Source organism: Panthera onca, chromosome C1 (assembly GCF_046562875.1).
Source record: "Panthera onca isolate mPanOnc1 chromosome C1, mPanOnc1 haplotype 2, whole genome shotgun sequence".
NCBI classification, from domain to species: Eukaryota; Metazoa; Chordata; class Mammalia; order Carnivora; family Felidae; genus Panthera; species Panthera onca.
In genome coordinates, this window is record NC_138346.1 from 140,289,295 (window position 1) to 140,309,747 (window position 20,453).

The 20,453-nt window shown below is 39.3% G+C and overlaps 1 long non-coding RNA gene across 1 annotated transcript in view; it reads right to left on the reverse strand.

The window, feature by feature from the left end:
- The window catches only part of LOC144617221 (uncharacterized), a 58,360-nt gene that overhangs the window by 408 nt on the left and 37,499 nt on the right, over positions 1–20,453 (reverse strand). The window contains exons 7-8 of the long non-coding RNA XR_013557478.1: positions 8,426–8,571; positions 2,018–2,124 (exon numbers count right to left, since the gene is read on the reverse strand). This is a non-coding gene — a long non-coding RNA (uncharacterized LOC144617221). The remainder of the gene's footprint in view (positions 1–2,017; positions 2,125–8,425; positions 8,572–20,453) is intronic.

Genomic DNA, 20,453 nt, shown 5'->3' on the forward strand with positions numbered 1-20,453 from the left:
GGGATCAAGCCCCGCATTGGGCTCTGTGCTGGGCGTGGAGCCTGCTTGAGATTCTGCCTCTCCCTCTCTGTCTGTCCCTCCCCTGCTCTCACAGTCTCATGCTTTCTCTCTCTCTCTCTCTCTCTCACCCTCTCTCTCTCTCTCTCTCTCAGAAAAACTTCAAATTGTCCAGAGAGGCTTGTAGGCAAGTGCTACCAGATCCTCTCCACTGGCACCTTAAGCGGCCAGGTGACAACTCCTCTAAGGCACAGTTAATTCCTTCAAGCCCAGAATGAATTTGGCTGCATAAAGCAGAGAGATACAGTCCTTACAATAGAAACAAGCCTTTCATATATCCCACCATTCTGATTCCCAACCAAGTCAAGGGTTTTTTGAAACAAATCTCTCTCAGAATGTCCAAGACAGGCTGGTGTTTCTGCCACCTGCTTACAGAAGCACAACAACCAACAACATGCAGGAACAAAAATCTCTGGGGAATGATCTCTTAGAAATAGGGTTTTGGACACTATCTCTAATTGTCAAAAATCTGAACAATCAGATTGGCTTAATAAATGGCCAGAAAGTATCTGCCAGATTCAATTATTCATTTATCCAGTTCATTCATTTATTCAACAAATATCTATAAAGCCAGACATTCACTAAGTGCTTCGAATGCACCATTGAACAGAATAACCAACAAACATGGTAACAGTAAGCACCCTAAACATTAATTTTATAATATGGTAAAAGTCTTAAGTACTGTGCAAGAAAACAGAGCGTAGAGTGATACAAGATAATGTGATTGGGAGGGCAGGCTGCAATATTAAATCAGAATAAACAGGGAAGGTTAAATCAGGGATAGGAAAGAAGGTGAGATTGCATCTAAGCAACATTTCTCTTCCAAAATTTGTGGAAAGTGGCTGTTTCTCCAGCCTCTATCCATTCTTCTCTCAGTAATCTCCGCAAGTTTTACATTGATATCCATACCTCTGCCATGCAGCCCTTATGACCCAGGAATAGAACACGTGTCTCTTGCCCAAGGACAGTCAACATAACCCTCTGTCCTGCCCAGTTATTGACTCAAGGGCATGCCTTTGACACCATCAGAATTATAGATCTAAAGAAGCTATTTCATAGGGGATCCTAAAAAGGATGTCCTCATTTTCTGGCTCTTGTATGGCAGGCTGGTGTAATCTGGGTAGCTGCATCAGGCATTTTGTCACAGTGAAGCAGCCAGCCTGAGGACTGTATTGGCACTTGGAGGACCAGACCCAGAGCCCAGATCAAATCATGCCTCTGGACGCTTTGGTAACGCAAGCCAACAAATCCACTTTCCTATACGGAACAATTGACGTTAAGTTTTTTGTTACTTGCAACCCAAAGCATCTTAGCTAATAAACCAAACAAAAGGCTACTATGGACAGGAGACCCACCTCATGGTGAACATATGTGAAATGTCTTATTCCAACAATCGTATCCTAAATGTAAACTCTCTTTATTAAAGTCACAACTTATAGACAGAAATCAACATTTTTGGGGGGAGTCACAGAGAAACGACTTCTTAAATCAGTAAAAGAGATATTTCCAGAAAACTAAAAATAGAATATATTGAATTAGAAATGAAAGGTGCAGATGTTAAGGCAGGCTCCAGAGGATCAATTCTAAGGTAATTTAGGGGAAGGAAATGACAGATGCTCTCAACCTCCAGCATAGTAAATTGTTTCTTGATTCCCTCTTAATGAAAATATTGCACATTCTCGTTTCTTCTCTGCAATATAGTCGATGGATTTTTTTTGCCCTCTTTTTTTTTTTTTTGCTTTTACTTTTTGCATAGACTTGGTATTTTTGTTTTTAATAAAAGTGGAGGTGTTCCTGAGAATTTCTATTGCAACAGCAGGGCTTGAACTTCAGGACAGCTGAAAGGAAGAGTGTGTGCTGTTTCCATGGAAACCATAGCAGTATAATGTCAGGTACTAAGAGACATCAAGAATGAAGGGATAAAATCCCTGCATCATTTTAATAAACACGTCCTACTTACCATTATTAAACACAGTCTGCATACATGTGCTCTATCTCTTAATAGCCACTCTTCATAAATTTCTTCTGACCACAGCTAACCTTTCTAAGTTGGTCTTGATTATGCTGCTAAGTAAATAAAGATGAAAAGAATGCCCTTCATTAGAGTATTATAAATGCTTTGTTATTCTGAAAACTCATTAGACATATATGTTTTGTTTTTTTTTTTTTTTTTTTTTTAGACATATATGTTTTAATTAGAAAATAGTACTACGGGGACTCAATAATAAGGGTTAACGTAAACCCACAAAGACAAACAGGTAAATTAAACAGGGCTTACATTTTGTCCTTAGTTCTTCATCTTATATTACAGACCCCATTCTGGGTTATTTGCAGTTGAAAAAAATAGTCATCGTCAAAACAGTTCTTACCCCAGCCCCCTCTCTTACTGATGCCTCTCCCCTCAAGTTGATGCTCCTAAAGTACCGTGTCTGGCAGTCTGAACACTAAGTCCAAGCCCCTGTCTCCGGGGCAGCAAAGGATGCAGCCAAATGCTTAGTGGCCCCGCCTTGGGGAGATTAGTGAGCCGCTCGCTCTCCAGAGGCAGCCTGGAGAAGTAAATGTCTGCAAAAGCTTCTCGCAGCTTCCTGGTCTTTGCTCACCTCATCTTTCCCCAGAACCAGGAGCCAGTTCTCAATCTTTTCCTCAAGGTCTGGCCTCCACACATCCATTAGCAATCAAGAAGGAAGGAGAGAAGGGAGGAAGGAAGCAAGAAAGGAAAGGGAAGAGGGAAAGGGGGATGGGGTGCTGGATGGCACCATAAATCAACTTGAGGGAGGAAAGATCGAGGGGTTCTTCATTCCATCAAAGACCAGTGTACGGACCCTGGTTGGGGGGAATGATTTGTGTATGGTACTATACAAAACCCCTTTATTTTTATCCCAAATTCAGTGAAGGGAAATTGTGCCAAAGTTCAGATAAAATGAAATAATACTCCATTAAGGCCAGTGAATAGAACTCAGTAAGCAATGCCTGTCTGTACTGTGGCCTAAGAAATGATAAACACTAAAGGGAAAATGAGCCTTTTCTCCCTTCAGGAGGTAATCATCAGAATCAAAAGTAGTAAACCCCTGGTAGTCAGGGACTTCACAAAGCCACAGGGGATTCACAGCCACAGCCAGAGGCTAAGGGCCTTGTGATAGCTGGCAAGCCACAGAATGAGGGGCTGGTGTGCCAGAGGGGAGCAGTGAAGAGAGGAAGTAGCAAATATAACAATAATGGTCACCCAGTCCTCATAAGAACTCCCCAGGGACACATGGAGCTGAGGTCCAGCAAGTCCCTGGTGAAGGAATATGATTCAGAGCCTAAGATCTGGATCCCCTTTGCTTAAGTGTATCCTTCCTGTTGGGTTCTGCTATAACCCAGGAAAAAAACACCACCAACAACAACAAAAGACAAAAATGAAAACAAAAAACAGTAGGGCCATCCCTAAATTATCACCAAATCCAAAGGAACCAAAGGAGTGAGACACTCCTGCCCCCAGGAGGTCACAGTCGAGATGCCAGCAGAATTTCTTGTTGGATCCAGTCACCTTCACACACCCTCCACCGCCCCACCACTCATTTGAAACCAAATTACTCCAGGTTTTAGGTTTGTATGTGGCATAAATACCCAAACAACAGACTTAGCTACAGATAAAATCCCTAAAGATGATCTGAAATCTTATGAAATAATCTTACAACCTTTTAAAGAGACGATGAGCCTACATTTCATGCCATCATCTGATTCTGTATAAAATGTTCATATGCAATATTAAATACCCTTTTGATTTTATCAGTTTAGTGGCTCTGGAATCATGATGCCAAGAAAGCCAATCAATTTGGACATCAATAATCTTGCCCTTTGATCTTCAATAATATCTGACAGTTTGGAATATACAGACCTTCAGATGATTTCCCTCTCTACCCCACATGAAGATTCTCCTACAAAGGAAAAAAAATGACAATAGCAAAAGTGATTACCATTTCTTGAGAAACGAGGATGAGAAAAGATAGTATTCCAGAAGACATTGAGCCAGCTAGTTAACTGTAATAACAGATTTTTAAAATGTCAAGACTTCATTAGAGTTGAATATCTCAGTGGGTGTTTTTTTAAAAATGTTCATTTATTTTTTAGAGAGAGAGTGTGGGGGGGAAGGGCAGAGAGAGAGAATCCCAAGCAGGCTCCTTGCTGTCAGTGCAGCACGAATGTGGGACTCGAACTCATGAACTGTGTGATCATGGCCTGAGCCAAAATCAAGAGTCGGACGCTTAACCGACTGAGCCACCCGGCACCCCATGGTGGGTGCTTTTGACTTACCATCTTCCTAAATCTGACCTGCCTCATCATGGTCTTACTATCTCAAGGAAGATTCTATGGGGAAAAAAGGATCCAATCTCATTGACCACAACTGCAGAGAATCTTACATAAATATTTTTAAGTGATGAAGGATGGGACAGGCTTCCTGATCCTCACTGAGTCTCAGAGAATGGGAAGAGTAGGAGGAAATACAGTTGGTATCTATAGCTAATTCACACAGTTCAGTCTTGAAGATAATTTAGAGAACATCTAGTCCAGGTGTGGCCAATTCTTGTCTAGCATGTTCGATTTGGCCTCCGACATTTAAAATGAACTGACACCACTTGCATAGGCTTACTTGGGGCATGCACTATTGGTTTGCCAGAAACCTTTATGGTGTAGCTCTATCCACATTTTATCATCTGCACAGCCTTTGACATTATTCACTCAGCCGCAAGAAAACCTGAAAACCGTGCTTCAGGACTATTCGAGAATTTGTTCAAGACCACAGCATGATAGAATTAACAAAGCATGTGTTTGTGGAACTAGGAGTGGAGACAGGTGAACACAGGAATCTCCCAAGCTCTTCCTCATCCACAGATAATGTGAGTCAACTAGAGCTGAGGCAGGGAAGTCGCAGCCAAAGGAAAAAGTATTTCTTTCCCTTCCTTTTCTCTATTGCTTAGGACTGAATCAGATCCCCCCACCCCCACCCCCACCTCCAGTTCATGTGTTGAAGTCCTACTCCCCTAATTTGATATATTTGGAGATGATTCTTTGAAAGGTAATTAGGTTTAGATGAGGTTGAAATAGATGTGGTGCCAGGAAATGGCATGCTGTTGTAAGAAACGCCAAGGCACATGCGGGCAGCTTCGGAACTGGGTAACGGCTTGCCAGAGATATGGACAATTAAGGGCAATTTTGGTGAGGTCTCAGCTGGAAATGTGGGACGTGTTATTGGAAACTGGAGGAAAGACGGTCTTTGTTATAAAGTGTATTCTACTGGTTTGCAGAGGGTAGAACTTGCAAGCAGTGAAATTGGATATTTAGCTTTGGAGATTTCTAAGCAGAGTGTTGAAGGAGCAACTTGGAGCCTCTTGACTGCTTAAAGCAAAATGTGAGAAGAGAGAAATGAAGAGGAAGTGAAGAAGGAAGTGTTAAGCAGAAAAGAACTTAAAGGTTTGGAAAATTCTCAGCCTGTCTATATAGCAAAAAGAAAAAAAAAGAAAGAAAGAATGCATGTTCAGAACATAACACCAACAGCCTGGCTCAATAAAAAGAAAATAGGATTATACCAGCAAAGACACTGCCATTTTGAACAAAGGGAGACAGCAGGACAGAAGGAAGGAAGGCCGCCAGACTTGCTGGATTTGACAAGACTGGCCCATAAAACTATTCAGCTGTGAATGTGCACTATTCCTTAAGGAAGGGAAGAAGGAACCCTGAAAGGGATTCAGACGTTGTAACATTGCTTCTCCCACCACGGTCCCAGGGACTAGGGCTGGTTCCTCCTGGGTTTCCAAAAGTAGGGGGCCTCTTCTGTTTCTGGGGCCAGAGTTCTCCCAATCCAGTCCCCCAAGGGTGGTACCTCACAAAGTTGAAGGGCAGGGAGGACTGAGATGTGGGAGTGAAGTTGCCTCCACAGTAGGCCCAGAAAATGAGACATCGAGCCAACGGGGATTATTCTCAAGCCATAAGATCCATTGGAATTTGTCTTGCTGGATCTTGGACTTGCTTGGGACCTGTCACCCCTTTCTTCTTTCCAACGTCTCCCTTTGGAACAGCAATATATATTTTCTGCTTGTCCCACCGTTGTATTTTGGAAGCACACAACTTGTCTGATTTCACAGGCTCACAGCTGGAGAGGAATTCTGCCTCAGGATGAATCATACCACACGTCTCAGCCATATCTGTCTTAGATGATATTTACACGAGACAGTGGACTTTAGACTTTCAAGTTGATGCTGGATTAAGTTTCAACACTGGGGGCTGTTGGGAGGGAATGAATGTATTTTGTATGTGAGAAGGACAAGGATTTGGCGGCGGGGGGGGGGGGGGGCAACCGCACAATGCTATGGACTGAATTGTTAGAAACTAACATAGCTACCATCCCACACCCAAGACTTCCTGAGCCAACTCATACCCACATCCCAGAGCTTGTGTGAAACCGGGCCAGTCTGTCACATCAAGAGTGTAGCAGAAATTCTGTTGGTGACATTAGGGTTCTAATTTTTTCCAAAGGAGCATTTTCAATTGCAAATCTGTCCATTCACCGCTGAACCCTTGTTTCGTATTGAACTCAACGAAATTTCAGTGTAATAAGATCTTATTTTTAGCCATAATCATTATATTTATTTTTACAACTCAGCTTTTTTTCCTAACATAGGAAATATTCTGGATCATAGATCATCTTCTAGATTTCCAAACTAAAGATAAAAAAAAATGAGTTAAAGGAAATTTTATCATAAGTACAACCTTAATGGAATTTGCACTTCTGACCTTTGAAATATGAATCCAAAATTTGACCTATCAGACTACACTATTATTTCGTATTCTCCATAGGCCTGTCTACACACTGAAATCGGTTCTCAGATTGCTCTTTCAGAGAGTTCTCCAAGGTCAACAAAACCTGAGATTACAAATAAAAAATTAATTTAAGAAATCAAATAACAAGTATCACTAGGGTCAGGACAGAGTCTTCCTTCAGTGGTCAGGTCCATACCCAGGGCAAATGGCAGGCAAAGCAGCCTTACTATACTAGTAATACAGTTGTGTGTGTCTGTGTGTGCGTGTTGGTGTGTGTTTGAAAGAAGAGAGAAGGAGAGAAAGAAAGAGCGGGGGCAGAGAAAGAAAAGACTGAAAGAGAGAGGGAAGATTTCAGTTTACCAGAAAATTGCACTATCAATACAGCACTCTTTATTTTTTTATTTTATTTTATTTTTGTTTGAGACAGAGAGAAAGAGAGCAGGGGATAGGGGGACAGACAGAGACAGAGAGAGACAGAGAGAGACAGAGACAGAGAATCTCAAGCAGGCTCCACACTCACTCCCACGACCCTGGGACTATGACGTGAGCCAAAATCAGGAATTGGATGCTCAACCGCCTGAGCCACCCAGGAGCCCCAGTAAGGCACTCTTTGGAATAAGATGACATTTGCAAGGTTGCAAGAGCAGAAAATATGGATATGTAATACTGGAGAACAGGATGCCACAGACTTTTATTTCTAGTTGGACAGTACAAATTTTGCAGTTTGGGGATGTGGCTGGGCTCTCTCACTTCAGTAATCTGCCTTCCTTCAAAAAGAACAAGTTAACCCTATTTTTATTGTTCTATATGATGTTTCTATCAGAAAAAAATTCCAAAATTAAAATGTAAATGAAGACCAGGTCAAGCAGAAAGAAACTCTTTAAGAAGGGGAAAAAAATCACCACTAACTGCATGACAGCCTTCTCTAACAATGGCTCGCTCCCACTGCTGAGTGTTTGCTGGGTTCTCCTGTTCCCAAACCATAATCTAGCTCACTAGTGCTCATTTTCAGTTAGGAGTGTCTCCTCATTCTTTTTTTTTATAAGTTTTTTTAATGTTTTATTCATTTTTGAGACAGAGAGAGACAGAGTGTGAGCAGGGGAGGGGCAGAGAGAGAGCGAGACACAGAATCCAAGCAGGCTCTAGGCTCTGAGCTGTCAGCACAGAGCCCGACACGGAGCTCGAACTCACAAACCGTGAGATCATGACCTGAGCCGAAGTCGGACGCTCAGCCGACTGAGCCACCCAGGCGCTCCTGTCCTCATTCTTATTATGTATTATTATTCGTGAAAACTAAAATGATAAGTGAAGCTTATGCTTCTCAAATCAGTTTAGGGCTTCACTTATAAACATGTTTTCAAATAGGTGAATTAACCCATAAAAACCAGTTTGGTTTTTTGTGGGTTGTTTTGTTTTGTTTTGTTTAAATAAATACATCACTAAAGATCTTCATTCAGTACATAATTGAAGCCCAAATGTGAAATTATTTTTATGACGGTTTTCTATAATGATGGGTCACAGATAGAAAAAAATAAAAATTAAAAATTAAATTAAATTAAAAACCTACAAATGAGGTGTAGATGCAGAGAGAAATGATGAACGGGGTCTCCTTGGATCACCTCCAGACACAGGGCCACAGCAGGGACAGCAGGTCACTAACGCTGGTCAGGATCTCCAGCTGACCTCAATGGCTGAAATAAGTTGAATGTCAGCCTACCTTGTGGGAAACATCAGAGAGAAGACATATTTGTTATTAGGGTTTACAGTTTGGTATTGAAGATTTACAGTATCTTGAATCATATGCCAATTTCACTTCCAGTACTTTGACTCAGCATCACATTCTTACCATCCCTGTCTTTCAAAGGTTCAACATTATGTTATTGGTTCTAGTATCACTCAGTTCTTTACTTATATTTTCCTTGTAATTCTAAAGTGGTGATATTTTGAAGATTTAGGGAATAGATAGCACGGTGGCTTTGAGATCAATCACATCAGGCTCTGGGTCCTAGCTCTGCCATCTACTAGTGATGTGGCCTCAAGGCTAATATTTCCCTCTATAAGTTTCAGTTTACTTACCTGAAAAGATGATGGGTAATAAAAGCCATTGTTATGAGGTTTCAATCCATAACAAAGTGGGAATATGCCAGCAATCTCTCCTCCGAAGGTGGCTGTTTTTCTGCCAGCTCTTTCGATGTTGGTGTTACTCAAGCTTCAGTGTCAGACCTTCTCTTCTTCCTCTGTGTTGACTCCTGATGGGGATGGTGATTACAATGCACTTTATTTTTTTCACCCACTGTCCCTTCAACTTTCCTCTGTGTCACTAGTTCTTTCCCTGCCATTGGTTGACTTTCCAGTTATTCTCTTGTTACTCTTAGCCAACAAAAAGTCCCAAAGTTAATGAAATAGAAAAACTCAGCCATATTGGTAATTAACTTGTCTCATATTGTCTGCTATTGGATGCTTTAAGCTCAGTTTGGACTTTGGGTTTTTCACCTCTCTTCCCTGAGAGTGCAGTCTGAAAGCAAAAAGAAGCCGTGGTCAGCCTCTTCTCTCTTCCTTCAGGTGGTCCTTCTACTTCTCCGTTATGTTGCTACCAGGTCCACAGAGAAGCATGCGGAAAGCAGGAGAGCTCCAAACTGGCTGGCATTGTGTGTTGGCATGTAGTGACAGGCTCTCTGTGTAAAGTTTAGTCAGGGGCACCTGGGTGGCTCAGTTGGTTAAGCGTCCGACTCTTGGTTTTAGCTGAAGTCACGATCTCAAGGTTCGTGAGATCAAACCCTGCATCAGGCTCTTTGCTGAGCATGGAGACTGCTTGGAATTCTCTCTCTCCCTCTCTCTCTGCCCCTCCCCTGCTCATGCTCTCTCTCTCTCAAAATAATAAATAAATAAACATTCAAGTTTAGTTTAGGCAGATGTTTACAGATCCCAACAGACAGCCAGAACCCAACATATCCCAAACCAATCTCATTCCCTTGTCCCCACCAGATGCTCCTTTTAACAGTTGTGGGGGTTTTTTTTGTCTGTTTTGTTTTCTTCTTTTGCCTTGTGCCACCAACCATCAGTTGAGTAATCCGATAAATCTAGAGTCATTCATGTCTTCTCTCTCTACCTCATCTCATACCAAATTAGTCACCACTTATTCTGTTTAGTGTATTTACTGACAGCCTCTCCAATGTATTTCCTCTTCAGCAGCCTCACCACCACTGTCCTGTTTAGGATCTGGGCATCTCTTCTCTGGGTTATCCTCATGGAGTCACAGCTGGTCATCCATCACTTACCAGACATCACAACGATGGCATCTTTTTATTTCGCTTTAATGTCTTTCTTGTTATAAAATGGTCTTCGTAATGTTACGCTGATCCTGCCATGCTCCTGCTCAAAATCCTGCCATAACTCTCTCTTGCCAAAAGGACCATCCAGATTCATTTATCTGCCTTTTAAGACTCTTTAGTTCACACTCCTACCTACTTTCCCACCTATTTTACCTCATTGTAGCCTGATTCTCAAGAAGCCTCTGATAAACCACATTTCCCCAACCTTGGAAGATTGTTCTCACTTCTGTGTCTTTGTATATGCTGTTCCTGTTGCCTAGGTTACACTTCCCTTGCTTCTACACTTGGAAAATTCATATCATCTCCTCCAAAAAGATATAGCTCACTTCCTCACCAAGCCATGTTAGTTTGTGGCTGTTCTTTGCCCCTACTGCACTTTCTTCCTAATTCTCTGATAGAAACTAGTTAATTTCTGTTGATACCTTTCTCCTCCATTAGACGGTGGGGTTCTTGATTTGGGGAACAACAAAAAAAATCAAGAAAACTTGATAAATTAGTGAATATACCTATGAGCTGAACAGTTGGAAATTAACAAAGCAGAAAGAATGCATAAGGTGAGGAGGCTGGATTTTTAAATATGAATTTTCTCTTAAGATAAACAGAATAAGACTGTTCAATCATGAGCTATTTTTTGCAGAAAGGACTTTCTGTTCTCAATTCCTAATCAAAATGTCTTTTTTTTACATACTTCTATGTATGATCCTTGGGCTGGAGAATGGAGTGTTCTATATATCTTTCTGCTAACTTGGGGGGAAAGGGAAGGAAGAATTGTACATATCGATATGCAAACAATTATGCTGTGATGCTGCAGTGTAAGATGTTGGAGGGCAGAAATCGTACTTTATTCGTGCTGCACCCCACACAAAGCTCTTGGTTCACTGGAGATGCCTGATATTTTAAGTACAAGCAAATCATTTGTCCCCCCAAATAAACTCATACATGCTACACCCATTTTCAAACTTAGAGTTCAAGGACATGGATCAGATAAATCTAAGAGTTAAAAAAAAAAACTTTCTGAAAGAAATGTGTCTTAAGGTGAACAGTGAAACTACATTCACTGGGTGCACGAATCAGAATAGGTTGGCTGTGGCGCTCTCTGTCTCCTGAAGTTTTCTTCCAAGAAAGCATGTAGGGGAGTGTGGAGGAGGATGAGAAGGTTGGGAATGGTGGGGAGGTGGGCAGGCTCATTTTTGCAATGGAATATACAAAGCAGGAAGTAAAATGGATGCCCCTCTGAGTACCAGAATTTCTGGACCACAGAGACTGTCCCCCAACATTATGATATTCCTATCCTTTGGATTTACCCATCTTGTTTTGTAGAATCATATTTCCCACCAAACTCCTAACTCCATGCACACTAAATCCTTTAGCAATGTGGTACTCAAGAGGTTAACATGATGGGCAAAGTGGCCTTCATTCCTCCCAGGAGGGCATCTTGGCTTTGCTCAGCTAATGTTCTACATTCTGCTAATGTGAATGACAACTGCGGAATTTCCGATGCCCAGAAAGGAAAAGAATATCATCAAACATTCCAGCATCTCCCAATTCTCCCTCCTACCTCACTGAGCCTAAAGCTGTATAAATGGCCTCATTTTTAACAGAAGTATGACAAACACAACAATAGCATCATTTTACAGCAGCACTAAAGCACATTTTTAAAATGCATTCCATTTCAAAGCTGCTCTAATCTAAGCCTTTTGGAGTCGTTATTCTCGTTTTCTTCAGAAGCAGCCTGTGTTTCTGAACGCCACCAGGAGAGCTGAGGAATGTGGATAGCATCTGCCAGGGACGAGGGGCTGCCTCCCAAGTCTTTAGTGATTCACAGGTTGTAAATGCACTCACTTGATTGTGTGGCTGTACATTTACACCAGGAGTTTATAAATGGGCATTTGCAACTTACAAATGGCTAGCGGTTAATATCACTCCCTAATACAGTCACAAATGCCAACATCAGATTCTCTACCATATCAGTGTTGATAGGTATAATTCAGATTTTTTTTCTTAGTGCTTCCTTTTATCTAGGAGGTACGAAGTAAACATCGTTTTGCTTACTTTTACTTTTCTCAAAATCAATCTTAAATAAATCCTTCAGTTACAAATGTGTATTTTCAGACTATTTTGAATTACCTTGAAACACTTCTCATCTAATGGACATATTTACTTTACAGAACATGCAGTTTGCTATCGATTTTGTATGTGATTTGGTCAAGCTGACAGCTACGAGCAAAATGCTACAGAGGAGTTGCTTATGGTTGTCCTTATGACCAAATATCTACTCTGTACAGCCTGAAGTATCATGAGGATTATAGCCCTAACTGCCAGTTTCTGTTTTTAAAATATCTCAGGGCAAAAGGACAAGCTGACCTAATCAGGAGGTCATTTGAATAGATTTTATAGTGCAAAGCACAGCTAATGCCTGGTTGACATTCCAACCCAGAAAATTTTTTTCATCTGTGATTAATGGACTTGACATCCATTTTCCCTTTGCTTTTGCTAACCATGTAGTCCAGGATTTATTGTTAAATACCACTGAGATCACAGGAATCTAAACTCTTATGGCTGTGAAAATATTGTGCCAGAGGCCACAGTTTCTCCAAAGAGTTTGTTTGGATCATACTAAGAAATATAAAATGTTTCATGGTCTTGGTCCATTGACTGTCACAATTTCTCCAGTGTAAGATACTTTTTTTTTTTTAATGGAAAATGGATTGCATGAGTTAGTAAACCCATAGGTGGTGAGATTTTTAACTAACTTTTAAAAGGGTAGCAAAACAAAGAGGGAATGAAATGGAGGAAGAGGATATCCATCTGGTCCCATAAATGGTTGACCCTTCCATTTGCTCTGCTTGTACAAAACATTCCGGTAGTTGGAAATGAGAAGGGTAAGAATTGGAAAACCCAAAGCATCTTTCTCTCATTTCACTGATTTAAATGATTCAGAATTTTGCTTGCATAGACATGAGACATATCCTTCTAGTTAATCCACTATCAGGACATAACGTTAAACTCTTAAAGGATTCTCCTCTCCTTTCTAATCATTAAATAGTCTTCTGGTGCACAAACTAAGAGCATCTGCCATTCGTATCTCTGAAGAGGACACAAGGTACTGCCATCATGCCTTCGTGGTTAAGCTATTAGGTGAGAAACCCTGGCCTACATGACCTTGGGCAGGTTATTCAACCCAATCTCAGATTCCCCACATGTAAAACAGGAATAGTTATAATACTTCCTTCATAGGGTTATTGAAAATATTTTTAAAATTTTTTTAAGTTTATTCATGTTTGAGAGAGAGAGAGAGACAGAAAGACAGAGTGTGAGCAGGGGAAGGGCAGAGAGACAGAGACAAAGAATCCAAAGGAGGCTCCAGGCTTCGAGCTGTCAGGACAGAGCCCGACGTGGGGCTCGAACTCACTAACGGCGAGATCATGACCTGAGCTGAAGTCGGATGCTCAACCAACTGAGCCACTGAGGCGCCCCGAAAATATTTTTAAAAAACAATGCACAAAAGGTCTGAGCACCTGATTAAAAATAGAATCTCAACAAGTATTAGCTATTATTTTAATCAAGTAACTGAAATAGTTAATTGCTTTTAAAAAGTGAGTAACATATTTTTGTTCACAAGCCACATTAGACCTAAATTGGATTTACCAAATCTGTCCTTTAATACAAGCCACAAATGATCGTGTGATGTGCATATAAAAACAAATTCCCAGTGAGTGGAGAAAAATGGCAACCCTCGTATCCTCGGTTCTTAGAGGATAATGACAATTTCAACATTTTTGCTCATTTGCTATACTTTATAAGTGGAGTAGATGTCCTGGGTGAAGCCTAAATACACGTTAATGGTGACAGCAAGGAAGAACAATGGACCAATACATGTAGCAGGGTTCAGGTGATTGTTTTATTATGAAAGGAAATCAACTGTTACTCAATTAAACCACCATGTGTGAGTTACAGGTGTCACTACATGAATGTGTTGACTGACTAGGGCTCTGCTGTGAAATGAAACATTTGAAATTTAAGCATACTTTTGGAACAATACACACATTTTCATTCACTTGTGAATTTTAATGCTTTTGTGAAAGCATAACATCTTACTTAGAGCATATAAATGATTGGTTTCAAAATGAGACCTGTAAACACAATGTGGGTTCATTAATTGTTCATTATTCCTGCCTGCTGCAAACATTAGCCCTGTGACTGGGCTCTGGCTGCCGCATACATAACACACACGCTGCATTTTAGTCCTTCTCTCTTCTGTCCTGGGCTAAGACAGTGCAGAATGAGCACCACTAGCGATTCCTAATGGAGGCTCTAATTCCTACGTAGAAGCAAACAGTCAGAAATTAAATCAATTCAGTCTAAAAACATACAGTGGCAATGCCATTTCACAAGGGATGCTGTTTAAACAGTTAACTCTGAGTGAACTCTTCCTGTTCTTTGATTGGGAAGCGTTTCAGCCCTTAATTACTGTGTTCTGTGAGTCTGTGACAGATCGTCCCTTTTTTACAGGCTTCTTGCCAGGATAAAGCAGGCTTTTTTTTTTTTTTTTTTTTTTTTTAGAAGACTACACTTAATTAGAGCTAGAACAATTAACTCTTTGTGGACTTGATCTTGTTTCACCACGAAATTTTTATTCTGGCTGGAATCATCTTCTCCTGTTGTCTTTGCAGAAATTGTTTAAGTAAAAACAATTTGGAGCAAAAATTTACTATCTGTATCAGACGTAAAACTTTGAGTTTTTTTTTAACGTTTATTTATTTTTGAGACAGAGACAGACAGAGCATTTACAGGGGAGGGTCAGAGAGAGAAGGAGGCACAGAATCTGAAACAGGCTCCAGGCTCTGAGCTGTCACCACAGAGCCCGACGCGGGGCTCCAACTCACGGACAGTGAGATCATGACCTGAGCCGAAGTCGGACGCTTAACTGACTGAGCCATCCAGGCGCCCCAAAACTTTGAGACTTTTTTAAGTGTAGTAAACAAAGTTATAGGGGCACCTGGGTGGCTCAGTCGGTTGAGCGTCTGACTTCGGCTCAGGTCATAATCTCACCTGAGTTTGTGAGTTCGAGCCCCGCATCGGGCTCTATGCTGTCAGCTTGGAGCCTGGAGCCTGCTTCGTTTCTGTGCCTCTGTCTCTCTCTCTGCCCCTCCCCCACTTGTGCTCTGTCTCTCAAAAATAAATAAATGTATAAAAAAAGATTAAACAAAATTGTAAAACTTTTAAAAAGCAAATGGGAGCATTTCCACCACAGCAATAGAAAGAGAATGAAGGGCACGGTGGAACACAGGTTTTCTCTGATAGCTACGTGACCACAGGCAATTCATCTAGCCTCCCCAACTTTGTTTCTTCCTGTATACAAGGAGACTGGGAACACCTAACTCACAGGCTTACTCTGGCCATCCCAGCACACATCAGGTGCTCAATAATTGTGAGCCAATCTTTCCTGTCCTCTTCATCCTTGATCCTAAAATAGGACACTCTGCATTTTAATTTTTTGACTCTATCGTAGAACACAGCAGAACGACCGTCAATCTGACGAGCTTTCAAACCAGTAGCACCCCACCGCCATCCTGCTCCTCAGAGAGTGTCCTTTTGGGTGACGCTGTCTGTTCATAGATCTAAGAAGAGATGACAGACTTGACTTAAAACAGGGAAGACTGGGATATGAAAGGTTATCCTGAATGATAGAGAATGATAGGAATGGCAGAGAAAAAGGATTCACTCTTCATTAGTGATACCCAAATAAAAATTGATCGCATTAGGTCCACCATAACAAAGAATAATTCACTCTGTAGTGTCTTTTAAGATAAAATATGAAGTTTCTTCCTAAAAGTAATTTAGAAAAAGGTGGGAAAAATTCATCTAGCTAAAGATGGCTCTATTGCTATTTCCCTTTAGTTTTTTTTAGAAAAATGACTTTATAGATTTTGTAAAAATGGTACATGTTCATTACATAAAAAGGAAAAATCAAGTGATAAGGTAAAGAATGATGAAAAAAAAATTAAATCATCAAAAACATACCATCCCCAAATGGTAGCATGGGATTGACACACTTAAACTTCTTCCCCCTTCTGATCATTTTGTTTGTATGTTGTTCAGGTTTATAGCATTCACATTCCATTAAATGAAGTAGATTTCAAATTTTAGTTCTGTATTTCGATGGATTAAATGCTAATCACTAGTATTTTTTAATTATATTTTCATCATTTCAAAACTTAAATTTTTGGATTCTGTCAAACCAGTTACATTTGGGTTATTTGTTTTGCAAATTCTGGATTCCTACAGTCCATGAACACAAAAATGTTTGTTCATTATGCTTCAAACAAAGGACAACTTGCTCATATGAAAATTTTGGGAGTACGCATTCCCCCAGAATGCAACATACTGTTTTCTAGCATTGATTATAAAGGGGAAAAAAATCTAATATAAATCTGCTATTTTCCCCTTTGTACATGACTTGAATTTTGTCTTGATGCCAATGCCCAATTTATTATTTTTTTTAGCCTTCAGGTTCAATAACTTCACTAGGATATATACTAGTATTAATTACTCTAACAATGTTTTCCTAGTACATGGGACCAGTTGATCTGATTCAAATCTTTACATTAGAAAGAATTTAAAAAATTTTATTTCTGTACAGTTACTTCTGGAATCAGACATATGGCCAAGAGAATGTGAGGCCATGCACAAGGAGTGCCCAATATACCAAGCAAACACTAAGCAAAGAAAGCCACCATAGTGAAACTAATACCAGACACAGTAGATTTAAGGTAAGAAGGATTACTAAGTATAAAGAGGGACATTTGGTAATGTTAAAAAGGTCAAACCCCAAGGAAAAAATATAATTCTATAATTGTACATACTTATCTCAAAAAGCTAAAACTGACAGGATGACAAGAACTAGATAAATATGTTTTCATAGTAGATTTTAACACACCTCTTTCAATATCTGAATAAGTAGATGTTGAAATATTATAGAGACACAGACTATTTGAACAACATGATTAACAAGCTAGCCCTTTTTGATATATATAGAACACTGTTCATAATAACTATAAAATGCATATCTTTTGGATGTAAAATAAACATTCACCAATAATAAGTCAAGCCAATAAGTTTGGCTACAAAGCATATCCCAACACATTTCAAAGAACTGAAATCAAAGAGAATCTATGCTCTGACTACAGTGGAATTAATTTAGAAATCAATAACAAAAGTGTCTAACTCTTGATTTTGGCTCAGGTCATCATCTCAAGGTTTGTGAGATAAAGCCCCATGTTGGGCTCCATGCTAACAGGACAGAGCCTGCTTGGGATTCTCCCTCTACCTCTCTCTGCCCTTCCCCCACTCACATGCACACTCTCTCTCTCCCTCAAAATAAACTTAAAAAAAAAAATAAATCAATTAACAAATGATAACTAGAAATTTATCAAATACTTGAAAATTAACTGTTTTACTTCTAATTGATCCATGGGTGAAAGAAGGCAGTAAGGAAATTAGAAAAATTTTTAACTGAGTGAAACAAAAATATCAAAACTTGTGATTTGCAGCAGATGTGATTAGACGGACATGTTTAGCATTAAAATTCATATATATTCGATAATAAGTAAAGACTAAAATACTAAGTGATTTAAGTAAACTTTAAAAAACAGCAAGTTAAATGCAGAAAAATTAGAATAAAGGAAATATTAAAGATAAGACAGAAATTTAAAAAATAGAAAATTCACATACAGCAGAGAAAATCGACAAAGCCAAAGGTTTATCCTCCTAAAAAGGTAAAATTAATAAATTCCTACCAAGACTTATCAAGACGAGAGAGAGAGAGAGAGAGGGAGAGAAGGCAAGCACTACCAAATTAAAGAATGAAAAGGGGGCATCAGTACAGATCCTACAAACATTTAAAAAAGAAGATATTATGAACAACTTCATGCAAGTAAATTTGAAAATTTAGAAGAGATTTTCCTTGAATCAAAGCTAAAATAAGAAGAAAATAGAAAATATGAATCATCTTATATCTACCAACCATATAGAATCCTTTAATTAAAAAATCTTGCCAGAAAGAAAACTCCAGTCTCCTATGGCTTCATTGATTAGTTCCACCATTTAAGAAATACAGAACAGTGATCTTACACTTATTCTATGAGAGAATGAGAAAAGAGAGACCACATCTTAAAGTGATTTTAATTTTGCCAGGAAAACCTTGTTACCAAAACTTGATGAGGACATTGCAAGAAAAGAAAATTATGTGACTCTCTCTTAAAAACATAGGTAAGAAATACTAAACAAACCAAAGCACTCATATACATAATATATCAATAACCTCTACAAATCAACGACGGACCTAACAGAAATATAGGCAAAAGACTTCAACACATGATTTAATTTTCTACTTATGCTGTAACAAACTGACACAAAATTAGTGGATAAAAATAATACAATTTATTATCTTACAGTTATATAGTTTGGAAGTAAGAAATGGGTCTCACCATGCTAAAATAAAGGTGTTAGCAGGACTACATTCTTTCTGAATGTTCTAGGACAGAATCCATTTCCTTGCTTTTTCCGCTTCTAAAGGGGGCCTGATTCTTGGGTCCATGGCCCCATTCCCACATCTTCAAAGCCAGTAACATTGAGGCCAGTCCTTCTTACAGTGCTATCTCCGGTTCTCTCTTTTGATTCCATCTTCCACTTTTAAGGGTTCTTGTGATTACACTGGGCTAATCTAGATGTTCCAGGGTAATCTTCCTGATTTAAGACCAGCTGATTAGCAAACTTCATTCTATCTGCAGCCTTAAGTCCCTCTTACCATGCAACCTATTTACAGGTTCCAGGAATTAGGATATAGACATATACACATACCCTAATTACAGGATATACATCTTTAGGGAGACATTTTCTTCCTACTACAAAACACATACAAAAAAGAACATAGAAATAGCCGACAGAAATGTGAAAAGGTGTTCAACTTCGTTAGTCATTCAGAAAACGGAGATTAAAGTCACGATAATATACCACTATACCCCTCAAGAATGGCTAATATTAAAAAGTCTGTAGAGATGTAGAACAATAGAAATTCTTGTATATTGCTGGTAAGATTTTTTTTTTAATGTTGATTTAATTTTGAGAGAGAGAGGGAGACGGAGGATCCAAAGCAGGCTCTGTGCCAACAGCAGAGAGCTCAGTTCAGGGATCGAACCCACAAACGGCAAGATCATGTCCAGAGTGAAGTCAGACGCTTAAGGGACTGAGCCACCCAGGTGCCCCACTGGTGAAATTTTTTAAATTAATGCAACCACTTTGGAAAACTAGAACATAAAATATTAATACTCTAATACCCAGCAATTTCATTTCTATGTCTATGCTCTTGAGAAGTAAATACATATATGCAGCAAATGACATATAGATGCATATTCAAAGCAGCAGTAATTTTACTAGTCACCAACTAGAAACTACTAAAATGTCTACATATAGAGAAATAAGTTATAGTGTATTCACACAATAGACTGCTATTCAGCAGGAAACCTGAACAAACTTCTACTGCATAGAACAATATGGATGAATCCTACAAAATATGTTGAGTGAGTGAAATCAGAGACAAAAAGGTATATATTATAGGATTCTATTGTCCTTCACATACAGTTGAAAAACAGAAACGACTAATCTCCTGTAATAGAAATCAGAATAGTGGTTACCTTGGGGCAAACTGTACTTGAAAGATGGCATGCATTTGGCTTTTGAGGTACTCGTAATGTTCTATTTTGTAAAAATACAATTACAATTTTTGTAATTTTCTATGTATGTTGTATTTCAATTAAAGTTTCAATATAGCTATTGAAATAGCATATGTACTTTGTGTCAGAAGGCTTGGGACCTTATTTAGCTTTCAAGGATATATAAAAACAGACTCCTGGTTAAGGCAGGCTATCGTACTGAGACAAACTTCACAGTAGACAGATGCTTCCTGTCAGAAGAGCCAAATACCAAAAGGCAAGAGGTTAAAATGAATTAAAATTTATCTACTCTAGAATCAAATGAAAATGTTACAGACCCCAGAGATAATTCTTATATTTAGACTTTTTCAGTGACCTAAAAGTAGTCATTTGAAATTAGTTAAGTAACATTATATTCAACCTTTTGAAATGAGAGTTTTGCCTTTTTATGAGAAATTGGCATTTTCATCATCAAGGAGGTACACAACCTTCTTGACACAGTGATTCTCCAGCAAAACTATTCAATTTTTTAAAAATACCATGCTTACCA